The sequence below is a fragment of the Cryptomeria japonica genome, chromosome 4 (genome assembly GCF_030272615.1).
Source record: "Cryptomeria japonica chromosome 4, Sugi_1.0, whole genome shotgun sequence".
Lineage (NCBI taxonomy): Eukaryota > Viridiplantae > Streptophyta > Pinopsida > Cupressales > Cupressaceae > Cryptomeria > Cryptomeria japonica.
The window spans coordinates 499,027,182-499,045,993 of NC_081408.1; positions in this window are offsets into that span (position 1 = coordinate 499,027,182).

Sequence of the window (18,812 nt, forward strand, 5' to 3'; positions counted from 1 at the left end):
AGCAACATCATCCCATCAACCCGGATCAGAAGATGTTTCTGATAATCTCACCGAATTGATGCATCCCTACATCTCTAAGTCTCTTCCGGAGGGGTGGTGACCCCCAACTGATCTTGGAGATATTCAAAAGTATTTTTAGGCAATGGTTTAGTTAGAATATCTGCAATCTGTTCCTTAGTAGGCACATAAACCAATCCGACTTCCTTTACTTCAACCTTTTCTTTCAAGAAATTATACCTTATAGAAATGTGTTTTGATTTGGAATGAAATACCATATTCTTTGACATATCAATAGCAGTAGTATTATCACAATGAATAACAATAGGCTCACCATAACTTACCCTTATATCCTTCAACATTTGCTTCATCCATAAGATCTGAGTACAGTTAGTTGCAACAACTACATATTCAACTTTAGCAGTAGATAATGAAGTGCATGATTGTTTCTTGCTAAGCCATCCAACCAATTTCTTCCCAAGAAATATTTCACCACCTGTAGTGCTCTTCTGGTCAACAACATCTCCTGCCCAACCTGAGTCTGTATAGGTACATAATTTGAAATCATCATCCTTTGGATACCATAACCCATACTTTGTTGTTCCTGCCAAATATCTGAACATTCTTTTAACAACAATATCATGACTTCCTCTTAGATCAGACTGAAATCAAGAAGCAATGCAGACAACATTCATTATATCTGATATGGTCTATGTTAAGTACAACAATCCACCAATCATTGATTTGTATCTAGATGGGTTCACTCTTGAAGATTCATCTTCTTTAGATAATTTGCAACTAGTTATCATAGGAGTACCAACAAGTTTTGAATTTTCAAGACCAAATTTCTTAAGCGATTCCTTCACATACTTATTTTGACAAATGAAAATACCTTTATCAGTCTGAAAAATATGCAAACCTAAGAAAAATTTCATCTCTCCAATCATAGACATTTCAAATTCATTTTTCATATCATCAACAAATCTCATGCATAAACTTTCTTCTCCTCCAAAAATGATATCATCAACAAAAACTTGAATTATCAGTATGTCATCATGCTCAATCTTATAATATAAGTTACTATCAACATTACTTTTGCTAAAACCAAGCTTTGAAAGGTATTTATCTAATCTAGCATACCATGCTCTAGGGGTTTGTTTCAATCCATATAAAGCTTTCTTCAATCTGCAAACCATGCCCTTGTCCTCTGATAATGAAAATCCACCAGGATGCTCAATGTAGACTTCCTCTTCAAGATCTCCATTCAAAAATGCACATTTAACATCCATCTGATATACCTTGTAGTTCTTGTATACAACATAGGCAAGAAATAGTCTTATCGCTTCAATCTTAGCAACCAGAGCATAAGTTTCATCACAATCAACTCCTTCTTCCTGTGAATATCCTTTGCAAACCAATATAACCTTCTTTCTTACAACTGACATTCCTCATTTAATTTATTCCTGAAAACCCATTTGGTTCCAATAACATTTTTATCTTTGGGTCTAGGAACCAATTCCCATGTTTTATTCTTTTCTATCTGATTCAATTCTTCTTCCATAGCTCTCATCCAATTCTCATCTTTACTTGCTTCAATAAAATATTTCAGCTCAATTTGAGAAATTAAACATGCCTCTTCAGTAGCTAACCTTCTTCTTGTCATCACACCTTTCCTTTTATCTCCAATGATCTGATCTTTAGAACGATTCAACTTCACATACCCGAGAGTCTTTGAATTATCTTGGCTTTCTGACTCTTTCTGCTCATCAACAATCACTGTGGAATTTTCTGATGTTACCGAAATAATTGGATCGATGCTCTGAATTGATTCTTGCACAACCAGTTCTGATATGACAATCTCATCTTTCGATCCATAGTCATATGATCTGATCTGATTATTACCTTGCTAATCCACTTTGAGATTTATGCTTTCTGTTATCCTATTCAGTGTTTTGTTATAACACTATATGATTTACTCTTAGTAGAATAACCCAAAATTATTCCTTCATCACATCTAGGATCAAATTTCCCTAATGCATCATCTCTTCTAATATAACATTTACTTTCAAAAATTCTGAAATATCTAACAGTAGGAGTATGACTGAACCATAATTCATAAGGAGTCTTACTGGTATCACCTTTTATGTGTACCCTGTTGAAAGTGTATACCACAATATTGACAACTTCTCTCCAATAGATATCAGACAATTTGGCTTCCATCATCATTGACCTTGCAACATCTAAGATAGTTATGTTCTTTCTTTCCACTATTCCATTCTACCGTGGAGTTCTAGGTGCAAAAAATTATCTTCTGATTCCATGCTTCTCACAAAAGTTGTTGAACTCACCGGATGTAAATTCGCCGCCTTGATCTGACCTTAAACATTTTATCTTCAATCCTATTTCTGTCTCTACCATAGTCTTGAAAATTTTGGATTTCTCAAGAGCTTTTGATTTTTCTTTCAAAAATGCAACCCACATCATTCTAGAGTAATCATCAATAAGCAACATAAAGTATCTATCACCTTGAAAACTTTTAGTCCTCGCCAGTCCACACAGATCAGTATGAATAAGATCAAGAATTCCATTAGATTTATCATGTATGCTTCTGAAAGAAGTTCTAACTTTCTTACCCATTTGACATTCTCTACATATCAGATTATGAGGCTTGATAATCTTGGGTAAATCTACGACAGCCTATGTTGAACTGATCTTCACTATGTAATTAAAATTCACGTGACACATCCTCTTATGCTATAGCCATCTTTCATCAATCTGAGCAATCAAAAAAGTCTTCTCAATGGAGTTCAAATGAAAGATATTTCCTTTGGTATGAGTTCCAGAGGCAATTTACAATCCAAATCTATTGATAATCTTGCATTTTCCATCTTTGATTTGCAAATGAAATCCTTTATCCACCATCTGACCTACACTCAAAATATTATGCTTCAAACCTTCAACATAATAAATATTATCGGTATGAGTCTTACCATCCAAGGATATTGTTCCTTTTCCTTTGATCCTGCATGCCTTGTTGTCTCCAAATTTGACTAGTCCACCATCAAATTCACACAGAGTCAAGAATTTCCTCTTGTTTCCAGTCATGTGATGTGAGCATCCACTGTCTATAACTCATTCATCCTTCTCTTCAATTTTAGTAGCCAGGGCTTTCTCCTTAGTATGATTTGTATCAATGACAGGTTTTGGAGAACCATCCTTAATAGCAATAAAGACCCAATCTTTGTTAGAGCTTCCATTACCGGATCCACTCATAGGTTCATCATCATCATCATCATCATTGGTAATACCAAAATCATCATCACCAACATAGTAACATGATTTATCCTTATTCCTTCTAAATCTAGGTCTGCTCTAATATTTTGGAGTAGGATTATAATTCCTCATAAATTTTTCTTGTTTCCTAGCAGCTATTTCAGAACATCTAGAAGCAAAATGACCAATCTTATTGCATGAAAAAATTTAAAAGGAACTTTTCCTTCATACTTACTTCCAATCGGTCCTTTAGGGATTCTTCTAGAAATTAGGGCTTCCAACTCTTCAAGTTCTTTGTCTTCTCTCTCGATGTCTTCCAATTCTTTAGCATATAAATCCTTCCAATCTATCTGCTTACCGAAGGCAGATGCTTTAAATACAGTCTCAGTTTTAGTAGCACTCTGATGTCAAAGTTCTTCAAGTTCAAAATCCGTCAACTTCCCAAGTAATGTATCTCAGGTAACAGGGATATTTGATATTGTTCGGAGTTCATTTATCGTAGTAGCCTTCATCTTGTAAGTCAGAGGTAGAACTCTCATAATATTTGAAACAACCCCATCCTCATTAACAATTCCACCGCAACATTTGATTCCCATGACAATCTCATTCACTCTATCCATGAAATAACTTATCTTCTCATCTTCTTCCATCTTCAAAGTTTCATATCTCACCCAATAACCTTAAAGTTTTGCAATCTTTAATGCTTGGTCACCTTCATAAAGAGTTTCAAGCTTCAACCAGATCTGCTTTGTGTTTTCCAGCTCTATGGCATTCAACAACTTCTCATCTGATAGGACACTTAACAAATCTTCTTTCACTCTGACATCATTATCAATATTCTTTTGTTCATCAACAAGTGTCGGAGTTCTCGAATTAGGATCATGACGTGTATACCCTTTCTTTGTTATCTCCCAAACTTCAGCTCCAAGACATCTCAGATGAATATTCATTCGCTCCTTCCATATTTTATAATTTGTACCATCAAATCTGGGACTTTCCTTCTGGTAGGAGTTAAATGTAGAAGTTGATGCCATCGGATCTCCTCAAGTGGTTAATCTTCTGTAGAGAGGACCTCGCTCTGATACCAATTGTTAGAATATCAGATACTAGAGGAAAACTGAGAGGGGGGGGGGGGTGAATCAGTTTTCCACAAATTAAACACTTATTGCAGATTATAAACCATTTATCAGAGCATAATATAAATAGCATAGAGAAAGATAAAGCATGAAAGCACATAACACACAACACCATATTTTAACATGGAAAACCTGGTAAAGGGAAAAACCACGGTGGGAAACCCTACCCACAGTTAGATAATACTTCTGCAGTAGTATGTGAAATAATTACAATGGGGATTGCACTTGCTATTAGGCCAACCTCCTAGAGCGTACTTCTCATCACAAAAGGGAAGTCTCACTAAATTACATAAACACCGGACTACAATCCAAAGGAAATGAACTATGAAAATAGCATCTCCTAATGCTTGATACAGTTCCGGTTAAGCATAGATGTTTGCCTTGCAACACCAAAACCTTCACAACCCTCACTGAATGATATAACCTTGCTCGCATAATTACCTCTCTCAGATAATGTAGACATAACCTTCAATCTATACCGATATCCAAATTACATGAATATATCGCCTATAAATACAAATCATCAACCTTGATAACAAAGTCGGTTAAACCCTAACTCCATAAAAATTAATTACAAAAATTACATCACACAATACCACCAGACCAATATTATGATTTACATTACATAGCATGGACCTAATTTAAATTCCCAAATAATTATATCCGCAGAAAATTCAGCTAAGACCTATATCAACACGTTTCACCAACCGATAGAAACCCTCAGTGTAATAACAAAAAATAACCAACCAGATCCAAATAGGACCACCAAATCATTATGCCTACCAATGCAAAGCCACCAAACAATTAGGACATGATCAAGAATGCCTTCAACACATTAGGAACCATTTCTATAATCCAAACCAAAATCACTTAACCAAATCATCAAATATCGCCAACTAGTACCAAGAAATATCAACCGGTAATCCAAAACATAAGCAATAGCTTCTGGAGCACCAAATCATGAACCAAATGAATGTGACAAGAATATAACCATCTCGAATAACCATCCAAAACTAAAACAACCAATCTGATCATACCAGATCAGAATCACTGATAACCAAGTCGAATCGGGATAGCAACCAACTGGGACAAAACCATATCCAACCAGAGCACAATGTTGACATCAAGGACAACACATATGCAATTTTAGCATATTGCCAACAATCACCATATGTATTGAAAATTGATAATTTTTGACATGCGCAAAAGTGGAAGTCAATTTGATAATGACTATTGACATTGGTATCTAGCTTCGTGCAATGATGAGCAAAGTGAATTGTGAAAATATTGATTAAGAAATTATTGATGGTTTATAATTTTATCTTGGAAAGAGAAATATAATGGATTTTTGAGGATACTTGTATTTAGAAATGTGATACTAATCTCACATATTCATATGAAAAGTAATGAATTTTCTTCATAGTATTGATATTGTAATTGTAAATGTACTCCCCATGAATGTGAAAATCTAGTACAATTCTTATGTTGAGTGTTGTGGATAACCACTACTTGGATTGTGTACCCATGGGACAGTGAATGTATGCAACCATTTGTGGAAGTTATATTTGGCATAAGGGTATGAAATAAATATATTGTCTATGTTTTTATTTGTTTGTCACCCTATTGAATTCCAACTGACGGGTTGTTCTTAAGTTAGTATGTAAAGGGGTGGTAGCAACAATAAAGTTCCTCAAGTATGATGTACAACGTACAAATAATGGTGGCATGAAGCAACCTTATCTTTCACTTCTCAAGGTAAGTACTCGTTGCTTCCCCTTAATGGATTGAATTGTTTGCTTCATATGTGTTAGCCCAATTCTCACAGTTCATGAGTATGGTATCAACAATTGGTATGAGTTCTATAGATATATTTGTGATTATTGATGTTTCAAGTATATATGATCGATCATGCAGAGAATGAATTTTTCTATGTTGTGATAGATTCTGTATTTGCATGTGTTTTGACATGATGCAATAGATGTGATGGCTCACCCTACTGATGTTCCAACAAGGTGTTGATAATCACGTCATGTCACTATGGGTAGCAAGCTCAACTCGAGGACCTGATGCCACATACATAGATACATGAAGGTGCATTTTATATGTTACATATTACTACATGATTTAGAGCGGTGCAAGGAGGCTTGCATGCTTATCAATGGACACTCATGTTTTTTTTATGATTGTTCATGTGTCGGTGAGAAAATGAGTGGGCCAAGCCATGTATACCTCTAGTTTATGGAAAGTATCCCAAGAGGTATTTGTTATGAGGGGTATGTCTTGCATGTATTTTCTTTATGAGGTGCATTTCCATGTGGCGTATGTCCATTGCATGTCTTCTTCACTTGGCATATTGTCATGTCACGTTTTGACACAAAGTGGAGTGTCTTAGAGGACGATAATGTGAGTCTTCTAGTCTGAAGGACGCTAGTACAAAATAGGTACTAATACATGAAAACTGGACCGACGTGTGATTTGAGTACTATAACAGACCATGCAAGTGTCCTTCCTTGGTGTTTGTGTCTAGAAGTTTGGGTGCTTGTCTTTCAATTGTGCCTACTAGGGTTTTGGGGTCTTGGAGGCTCTATTTGACACTGTTTCAGTTTTTTTGTGAAGTTAGTGATGTTTGTGAACCCTTAGAGTTGTCTTGTGTTGGTTTAGAGTGAGTTTAGATGGTGTTAATGGTGTTCAAGTGCAAGTCATCTCTTGTTAGAGTCCATCAATGACACCTAAGGCCCAGTAGGTGGTCTTGTTCAGAAAATAAAGTGTTGTAACTTTGAAGATGGCCTTTTATGACCCTAATCACCTCAAAAACCTTATCCTATGTTTTTAAAGACCTTTTCCTATGTTTAGTTGAGGTTTTAGGTGTTAAGTTTTTTGCATGTGCATTGTTGTGTTTTGGCAAGTTGATCCTTTCTAGAGGTTTGAGTATTAGTTCTTGGTTGTGTTTCATAAGTGGAACTTATTTACTTCAAAAAAAATATTTTCATGTATTTCTATGTGTTTTTTAATCTTTCCTCTAGGGTTCCTTGGCAAGGCATTACAAAGCATATAAAACATGAAAATGAAAAGGATAACATATCTATTGCAGTGACAAGAATAAGTCACACTAGGGAGAACCATTGTTAAATTTAATATCCATATAATAAAAAATAATACCCCAACAATAGCTCACTTATAAGGGGAGAATCCAAACAATTGAAGAGTGAAAACTCTACACTTTCTTTATGAGTTGTAAACAAATCTATTTCCATGCACTTTAAAATATTGTAATACTGAGTGGTTATTTTTATTTCCACAAGGATCTAATAATTCTTTTGATGATCTCACAATAGTGTTTCTAAAGAAATTTAAAGTTAAAATGGGCTTAGAGTAACATTTTTTGCCCAAGGATCATATAAACCCATTAATGATTATATTATTTGATTTTAATATTTGTGCTCTAAGTTAATTACACCCTTACATAATGTTAAAGTACCGTGGTCTAAGTTAATTACACCCTTACATGAGGTTAAAGTACAAAATATCTTTATTAGATTTTAATAAATTAATTCAAGTCAATTTGTATCTATATAGTCCTTTTCTTTCATGGATTTGTGTATAATTCGAAATTATAGAATCCAACTTGTTTGCATGTAATGCCTTAACATTTTCTTCTTTTAAGGATTTGTTCATCACTTTCCAATCTCTATTAGATTACCCTTCTTCAAGATTATCACATGTTGCATGCTTCTTTCATATGATCCGCCTCACATGATATATCTATTGTTGAGGATACAAATAATATAATTACACCTTTTATTGCTATGGATGCTACATTTTATACTAAGCATTTATGGAATATGGATATGCTTTTTCATATTTCTCATCTCATAAAAATCCTATAACTATTCCTGCTTTTCATGTCTTATTTACACAATGTCTTATTTTATACCTAGGCATGCAAACATGGGTTATGATGAACATGATCATTCTTATAATACCCCTTCCAAAACATATTTGGAAGTTGTTATGTTTGTCAAATTATAAGAATCACTTAAAGGACATTCTTGAATGGATAAGGTTTCATATACTCTTACTTCTATGGGAATAGCCTTGATATTACAACCAGTAATTCAATGTAATGCTTTAATCACCTTTTTACTTAATGAGTTTTCATGTCTACATTTATTTCATTAATACAGACTAGTATATATTGTGGTTAGATATGGGGATATTAGAGTAAAATATTCACTAGTGATAATGGGCATGGATCGAATATATATAATAAAAAAACTATATATGTGACCAAGGTACTCTATTTTCTTGAAACTTGAGGTAAATGTTAAATACTTTGATTTAATGTCATACAAGAAACCTTTGGTTACTCTATTTTTCTAATCAATTTAGGGAATGTAACTCTTCAAACTATTTTATGTAATGCTTAGGATATTAGTGCATAAAATTCTTTTGGGGTATCCATGGATTCATACCATGGTTTTTGTTTCATCCTTATTCATAAAAAAAATTAAGTTTATTCATCAAAATAAGCAATATTTGGTGATATCCGATGATATTGCATTCAAATTTTTCTAACTAGTTGAAATGGATAAATTGTTAATATCTTTGAGAAAACATTGTGCTTACCATATCTAATTATTATCTCTAGTCCTTCTATGTCTTGTGCTATTCCCAAGGATGACAATATTTTATTAGTCTTTGCAACATTAAGTCCTCAAAAAGAAAAAGAAACATGGATGCCAACCTTCTTTTTCACCTGCTGGTCTATATCGCACTCAAATATTATATGGATACTCATTCTAATGAAGGTGAAATGTTTTCATGAATACTTAGCCACCACTATGCATAACATTCATGCTCATCTAATCTAGTTACTCATTGTAGAAAATGGTTTAATATTCTATATAATCTCAACTAAAATGAATTAACTAGGCATTCAAAAACTTATTAAAATACTTGAAAGAATGATTCTAAGAAAAATTGTTATTGATGTGTTGTCATTAGCGACATTGTTTTACCTTTATTTTATATCCTAATTTGGTCCGTGATTGTCCTACAAATACATAACCACAATTTGAAACTATAATGGTGAAGAGTTATCTAAATACTTAGGGGTATATGAGGCCATGCCTACAAATCCTCACAATAAAAGCTTGTTGTAGACGTCTAAAATTAATTAAATTAATATTTAATTAATTTAATATTTCCCACATAATTAATTAATTTAATTGTGTTGATTCCCTTCCTCTTAAGGTTAATTAAATCAAATTCAATGAGTCTTATCACTATAGTCCTGTAATTAATTTATCAATGAAGTAATTATTTCCCCATTCTTCTAAAGTCACCTCAACCATTATTTCTTCTAATTCCACTTACTTAATTAGTTTTAATTAATTAACCTAACCATGTGATTCCTACAAATCACTTTTTCTAATCCTCATCTAGCCTAATTATGTAATGCCCGCCAAAATACGCCAAAGAAAACAACTAATCTAACTAACAAATAGAGATAGTTTTTTTTTTATTACATCTACTAATACATCATATTAATATATCATTACTCACATGTTTAAATCATAACATATCATGAATGCATAAACAACTTAAACATAACTATAATCTCATCAACATAGCATGCAAGCAGAATAACAATACATCTCACTAGCATTCATTCCCTAGGGTATCTCAACATCATTACTTAACTATCAATAACACATAAGCACATCCATATACCATGATACCATTAACATTCATTACAATAATTAAATTAATTTCCCATTTAATCACTATCTTTCTTATGAGAATCATTACCAATCAAATGTATCTATTCCCTTAAAACCACTTAATATGATAATATCATCTTTCTATCAAAGTATTGCCTAATGCATATCTAGTTCTCTTCCTTTTAAGGACAATCATGCATACTTATAAGCTACTCATACATAATCATTTCCAATAGATGATCATTTACTAAGAAATACTAGGAACATACACTCTAATGCATACATGAACATTTAGCTTAACTATTACTATCCATGAATACACACAAGATATTCCAATCACATTACTTAATCATTTAAATTCCATTAAAATATAGAAATACATACATAATGAGTATCTAATTACAATTCATCATAATCTCAACCTACTACAAGTCCTATTACATATGATATCAAATACAAGATATATATAGCTTCTCATATCTACATCTTTTTGATGATACCAAACTACTTGATTATAATATCGAATGTATAATTTAAGCTTCAAGAATCCATCCATATGAATAAGAGATACAAATCCACTTCCACAAATGCTAACAACCAACAAAGAATATTCCAATGGAAGAAGGCATCAAACCACCTGAGCATGTGGAACCAATAAGGAATCTCCCCCCATGCGAGGATATGAAACAAGGTTCCAACTAACACTCTAGACCTAGGCTGACACCTAACAACCAAGGAAATCAACATGACATCCACAAAAGATAAAAAATCAAGTAACAATAACTCAAATCGCAATACAAGGCTAATCTTAAATCAATAAAAACCCAAAGGTGTAGCAATAATCAAGGCATAAGGATCATGGACACATGTAGGGAAAGAGTGTCATCACATACTATCCTCACAAAGAAGGGTCCAAGCCACACCCTGATAGACATGTGGAGCCATCTCAACGTTGGAGCCAATCAAGGGAGTTTGTCTTACCATCTCCATGGTCTTCCCAAGCTTATCCTAAAAAATCCTCCCTAGGACTAAGCATTGGGGTCCAAAAACTATTCATTATCTTGATTAAGTGAATCCTAATTACCCAATCCACTAATTAATTATTATGGTTATCACTTGAAAATTAAAAGAAAACTCTTCATGTGGTTCCATGATAGATCTAGACCCTAAGCGTCCTTACAAGGAACCCCTTAGAAGCATATTGCTCATGACCCTGGTCCTACACATGCGGGATCCCACTCTCCCTATCCATAGACCAAGACCTTAGGGTAAACATAAATAATCTCATCACAAGGAGGCTCAATAACAACATTATGAAAGTATCCACATATCCATATGCAACAAAAACATGGTCAAAACCATAATACCAACAAAATATCCAAGAGCAACATAAATTTCTCTTCTTCTCAGCCAATATATAAATATATCAATCCTGCACAACAAGGCATATCAACTTGTTGGAGCCAAACAATAACAAATTGATCATTACTAAACCATAAGCATCTCAAAGAAACCCAATACAATCACAAAAATCCTCTGGTAAAATCCCACAATCCGGAAAAACCAGTTGAGAAGACCAAACTAGCAAAAACCCCCAAAAAGTGCAATTTAGTGCAAACAAGGACCATATTGGCACATATGTGGTGCATATTAGCGCATCTACCTCATTCTCTATCACATACACATAAAAATTTAACACATCTATAATGCATAATAGCACATTGAAAGCAAAGAGCAAAAATGATGAAAAACGGAAATACGAAGTGAATAAATTGCCCAATTTTGCACACAGGCTCCCAAAAATGACCAATATCACTCCTAGAAGGTGAAAAAGGGCAAAATAAGGCCATGACAACATAAAATTAGAATCACCAAGTCACACAAATGAAATCCAACATCAAATCCCTGCACCTCCTTCACACAGTCATGCACAAAACTCAAATGGTGACATCAAGAGATAAAGTAAAAACAATGAGAGGAACAATACATCAAATGAAAAGGAAAATAAAGGTTCGTCAAGTCTATAGGGAAGAAATACAGATAAACATAAAATGAATGCAGAATAATGTTTACCGACAACACTTGATTTCCCCAATTTTGCCAACATAGCACACATATATAAAAATACTTTTATCAATCCCCAAACTATAAAAATTATAATCTTTAAAGATACTAAAATATCCCTTAGAATCAATCTTTCAACAAACACAATGAAGACAATCTTTTCAAATTGAAATGCAGAAGTAGAATTGAAGCTCCAACCTAGAAAAATCGAAGTAAAGGCAAAGAGATTCGAAGTAGAGCAAGTCAAAACTAGCAAATCCAACCAAGAAAACTCCAAATTCAATCATGAAATCTTCCACAATCCAGGCTTCAACCAAATTCGAAAATCCAAATGTAAGCAAAATTCTCCCGAAAGGTAACCCGACAACATTCTTAGAAAACTCAATGAATAAATTTGAAATCAAAACTATCGAAGAATATCAACCAATCAAATTATTCCTATAAACCATATATTGTACCTACCATGCATAAATTTGAGGTAAATAATATAAAATAGTTTTATTTACTTACCCCCTCAAAATCAACCAATCAGATAAAAGGGTAGGTAACAATTACATTCTCAATTAACCAAATAGTAACAAGAGAAATAATAAAACAAAACTATTAAATAAAATGACCTCATGGGCAAAATAAAATGCAAAAGCCCAATAATCAAATAAATCAAAGACAATATAAATAAATGCTCTAATTAAATATAAAACCATAAATAATATAAATAAATAAACAAACAATTAAATAACAATATCCTCACAATCACAACTCCCAAGAGGGCCAATCATAACAAGGGGTGGGTGCATAAATAATAACAAATAAATAACCAATAAATAAAACAATAAGGCAAATAAATAAATAAATAAACAATAGACAAATAAGAAAAATGGATAATAAGTAAGTAAATGCACGAACAAGCATAAATGCTTCAACCAGTAATTAATCAATAAATGAATAAATAATAATCCATAAATCAAAAGCTCAATAATAAATATCCAATAAACATTAGATCATAAAATCATAAAATAAACATTAATGAATACTAATCTCCCAATAATATTTATCACACATTAATATTAAATATTAATGTCATCTATTAATTTATTTTAATACTAAATAAACTATATGAACCAGTTAATTATTAATAAATAATCACAAACTCACAAGGCAACTTGACACAAGGGTCGAATGACATGCTACAAAGTGCCACATGACGATCTAAACCATGACACAAGATACTAACACAATGATTTGCACCAAAATGCTCAAACTGACATGGATGACAACTTAAGCCTAGAGTGTGTAGAGAGAACTCATGCCATCTCCAACAACTTTCCATTGGGATAAAGACACGCTCAGACCTGTGAAGCCAGGTGGAGTCGATGTCTAGTACTTGCAATCCTACAACCACCAATACCCACGATACAACATATACAATAACATATATATCATATATAATCAAACAAGTGACAGAGAATTGAAATGCCATATCATACTTGCAATGAGTGGTATGGCATCATCCCTATCACAAAGACTCTAGAAGATAGTCACAATAACATCAACTCAATCATCATCATAATCATGGAATAGGGTTAGCATAATCAATATTCCATCATAACCTCATAAGCAATATAATCCATACATGAATAATGAGTGCATCTAGATTACTACACATAAGTCTGATCAACATATTAGTCCTGGACATAACTTCATCCACATAAATCATAATGAATCCACTAATGTCAAAGAGATTATCAGAGCACAAATCTAAAAGTGTTTATCACATCCTCTCATAAAGGACGAGTCAGGGAGGGACACTACAAATTAACTCTTCCTTAATCATGCTTATCATTATCCTCCAATTTTATATTCCTTCACCCATTATCTCTCCTCATGTCACATCCTCCTAACTTTCTCACTTGCATCATAATTCTTCATTAAGCCACCTAATCAATCTCCTTAATCATTTGCACAACCCTAATAGATTAGAGATGAGTCAACTATTTGCCATAAATGGCTTTCCCATCTCATCATGCTACCCACTTTGATCCTTTCAAGGAAATTCAAATTCTTTGAATCTCCCCATACATCCTCTTCCAAGGAATTTTTAATTCCTTTTTCTCATTTAGTCTTCCCACACATGGGTTAGTGGAGGATCATGGGGGTCCAAAAAGTGGTGATGTGAAAAAAATAGCCTTTTCCACTCGCCTAAAAACACGAAAATCTGTGTTGACTTTTTGCTTGGTCTGGGTGTCAGTACACCTTGGCATGGTAAACACCTAGGCAAATCGGATATCTGATTAAATCGGATATCCAAGAATATTGGATATCTGATTTTTATAGGTAATTTTAAATTAAAAAAAAATTTATATATTATATAATATGTAATATGTAATATATAATATATTATTATATTACTTTATATATTATATAATATATAATATAATATAATATAATATATTATATTATATAATGCGTATTATATAATATATTATATTATATAATATATTATTAATATAATATATTAATGTATTATATTATATTATTATATTATATTATATATTATGTATTATATAATATATAATACATAATATAATAATTTATTATTATATAATATATATATATATATATTAAAGTGGATATACCACTGAATTATATTAATATTTTTTTAATCTTTTACAAGGTGTCAGGTTCAATGAGCACTAAAGGGAAAGAAACAGTAAGAAAACCCTTCAGTATTGCTCTGAAAACACAAGCCTACCTACCCATTACAAAAGGCCACCTGGGCATATTCCACACGATCCCTCCCCATATTACATAATCTTTTCATTAGACACAAATAAAGTTGCCATAAAAGGCATGCAAGAAGATATCAGCAACATAATCTGTCATTTAGATCTGAGTGAAGAAAACCAACCAACTACAACTAAAGGATCAACAAAAAAGGTCATCTATGGAACACCCCTATCTACAAAGAACAAGTCTCCAAACCACTTATTAGCATGAGACAAAGAACAAGAAATGAAACCACTGCAAGTGAGCCTGCCAAGATAAGAACCGTGAGCAAACAAAGGATAATCTAGATAAGAAGGAGAAGAGGATGCTGAAAACCCGATGGAACCAAAATGAGCCCAAGCCAAAGAATAACCAATAAGAATATCCAAGCAAGCAAAAGAGAAACAAGAAACCACCGTATATACCATAACACCTACAATTTCCAAGAACCTGATGACAACCACCACCTTCCAAGCCTTAACAGATTCATTCACATCAAACAGATTGCACCCCCACCCACAAATCTCATCTTAGCATATGAGTAAGACCACCAGAAGATTTGAACATGAAGAAGAAAAAATCAATATGAATAAAGAAAACCAGAGCTCGTATATAACCCAAGCCAAGTGAGAGAGAACATCATGACAACAATACCTTGAGGCAAAGCACGATACGACATAGAAAGTGTAGAAACCAACTCACCCAAACATAATTACCAAACCCACTGGCCGAAGGAGTGATCAAAAGCACATCCAATCATAATTACCCAATCAAGCAACCAAGCTGCGAACCATGATAATGATCAATGCTAGAGAAACTTTAATCAGTAAAGTGAAGCACAACATTCCTCAAAAGCTATTGAATACCAACTCACCCAAATATAAATACCAATACCACGACCAATAATTAATCAAAGAGGATAACAAGAACTTTCACCATGATTACCAAATCAAACAACCAAACTGTAGATCATGCTAAAGAGAAATGCCAACTAGAACAAAGGTGATCGATTCAATAAGAGCGTGTGTGGGCATCAAAACCTATGATTAACCAAATAAGCTTGATCTTCCAGACACGATACAAACCACACAGATGAAGCAAAATTACATACACTCACCCGATCATAAATACCAAGGCCACGACTAGTAATCAAGCAAATAAGGATAAAGAGCACTTCTCACCGTGATTACCAAATGAAAACATCCAAACTGCATATAATGCTAAAGAATAACAATAATAATCGACTGTGTGAGGACATCAAACCCGTGATTGATCAAATAAGCCCGACCTAATAGACAAGATACAAACCACATGGATGAAGCTCCATCACCATCCTTGCTCAAAGAGGAAATACTTACTGTGTATGCCATCAACAAAAATGATGCCATAAGGCGAGACAACACCCTCCCTAATATAATACACATAAGAACATCCATGGCGAATAGGGAATCTGATGAAAGAAACATACCACAAACAAACATAAAGGAAACCACCCATCCAAAGAAATGAACGACCCATCAAAGTTCAGATTACACATGCCATATTGAATTGAGCAAGAGGCCATTGAGCCCAAACGTCAACCAAAGGAAACTAAAAAAGAATACTAATACAAGAAGAGGGAATATCCATAGAGGAGACTTCCAAATAATCAATACCTTCAACTACAACCTTATTAGCAAGAAAATCAGCAATACAATTAATTTCCCTATAGCAATGAGAGATAGTGAAGGAACTAAAACACTTCAATTGAACAAGAATTGATCTAAGATGTATTGTAAGTGCCAAGAGACACATGTCTTATTGGAGACCGAATGGAAGAACAACATTGAATCCCCTTCAATGACAATATCGTTAATGCCCAAAGAGATGGCTAAATCTAGACTGAATGATAAAACATGAAATTCAAAAAAATTGTTGGAACCAACACCAATATATTTACATGCAGCTTTGACAATCTTAGAATTGTGATAAAAGGATAACTCCAATCCCAGACTTTCCCATATTAACCTTGTAAGCCCCATCAAAATTTAATTTAAAAGAAAATTACGCAGGAGGAGACCATTTAGCAAGCCTACGCTTGACAAGAGAGGATAAACCCAATGCTACAACCCCATGAGATGGAATGACTCAAAGTGACTCCCATTTCCATGTCACCCAATTATCCCAATGTGAAAAGGAACACAAATATTTTAATTTTTTATAAATATAATAAAGCACCACTTTAGAAATGGAGGATTGGATCCTATCAATCACATCCAACAATGAAGCAGATTTATGCTTGAAAATCCTTGAGTTCCTCTCAAGCCAGATATTCTAAATGACAATAGATGGAGCAACAACCCAGAGAGAAGAGTAAAATGATGATGAATACAACAAAGGTCAAGCCAGAGAATGAGACAATAAATTAGGACCAATAGTAGAAGACCATCCAAGCATACTAAACAACTAGTACCAACAATACAAAGCGAATGGAAAATGCAGAAAAACATGATCCATGGACTCCATGAAGAAACCACAAAACACACAAAGAAACACTGCTGTAATCCCAAGCATATATAATCTCATCCCCGTAAGAACTCTATCTTGAACTATGAGCCAAGCAAAGGAGCCAACTTTAGGAAGACAAGCCGAATGCCAAAAGAGCTGAGAAGGCCAAGAAGGGATAGAAGAGGAATGAGACAAGACCCTGTACCCCTCCTTTACTGAATAAGAACCTAAAGCATTCTTAGTCCAAATCAAAAAATCCTCCCTATCCTGAAACACTAGCAATCTCTTTTCAAGCTCCTATACATAAGCATCTTTGAGTTCTTGACTTACTAACACAAAATCAATGTATTTCCAATGAAAACTAGGATAAGGACCTAAAGTATCAACATCACAATAATCAACAACAAAAACACCCTAGAGATCAGTAAGGATATCAGATAAAGGAGACCAATCTTGAATGGAAGACAAGGCATCATGACCATTCCAAACTTCATCCCAAAACCGAGCCTTCTTCCAATTATGAACTTCCCAAGAGAGGTGAGGAAGAATAACCGATCTACAACTAACAATAAAATTCCAAAAAGTTGATCCTTCCGGAAGAGATGAAGCTATGAATAGCCGTTCTCTAGGAGCCTTCCTCAAATATTTAGCAAACATGATGGAAGCCCATTTACTTGAAGGATCCTTATATAGCTTCCAAACAAGTTTAGCCACCAAAGATTTATTCTGAGAAACTAAGTCTCTAAAACCTGAACCCCCCAACTCCTTAGGAAGACATACCCTATCCCAAGCTAATAGAGGGATCTTCTTCCTACCCCCAACATTGTCATTCCAAAGAAATGATCTTAAAGAAACCTTAATATCATGAACAACCTTTGGAGGAGTTTTCAAAACAGACATCAAATAAATAGGAATGGCATTAAGCATTGACTTAATCAAAAGAATCATACCAACTAAAGTAAGCCATTTATGGTTCCAAGAAGATATTCTGGAAGAAACCGCATGAGCCACTTTATCCCAAAACATTACCTTATCTGATCCAACAAAAAAAGGAATGCCTAAATACTTACAAGGGAAATAACCCACTTGAAAACCCCAAAAATGGGTCAATCTATTTTGAACTAAAGGGGAAAAATTCAGAAAAAACACCTTTGATTTAAGACTATTAACTTTCTGCCTGAAAAAAGAAGAGTAGTCAGCAATAATCTTCCAGATAACTCTGGCTTCTGCCAATGAGGTTGAACCAAACAGGAGAGTATCATCTGCAAAAAGACAATGAGATTGCGAAGATGGATACCCATCAATTTTAATACCATTCCAAAGGCCTGAAGACCTAGCAGTAGAAATGACCCTACTTAAAGCCTCG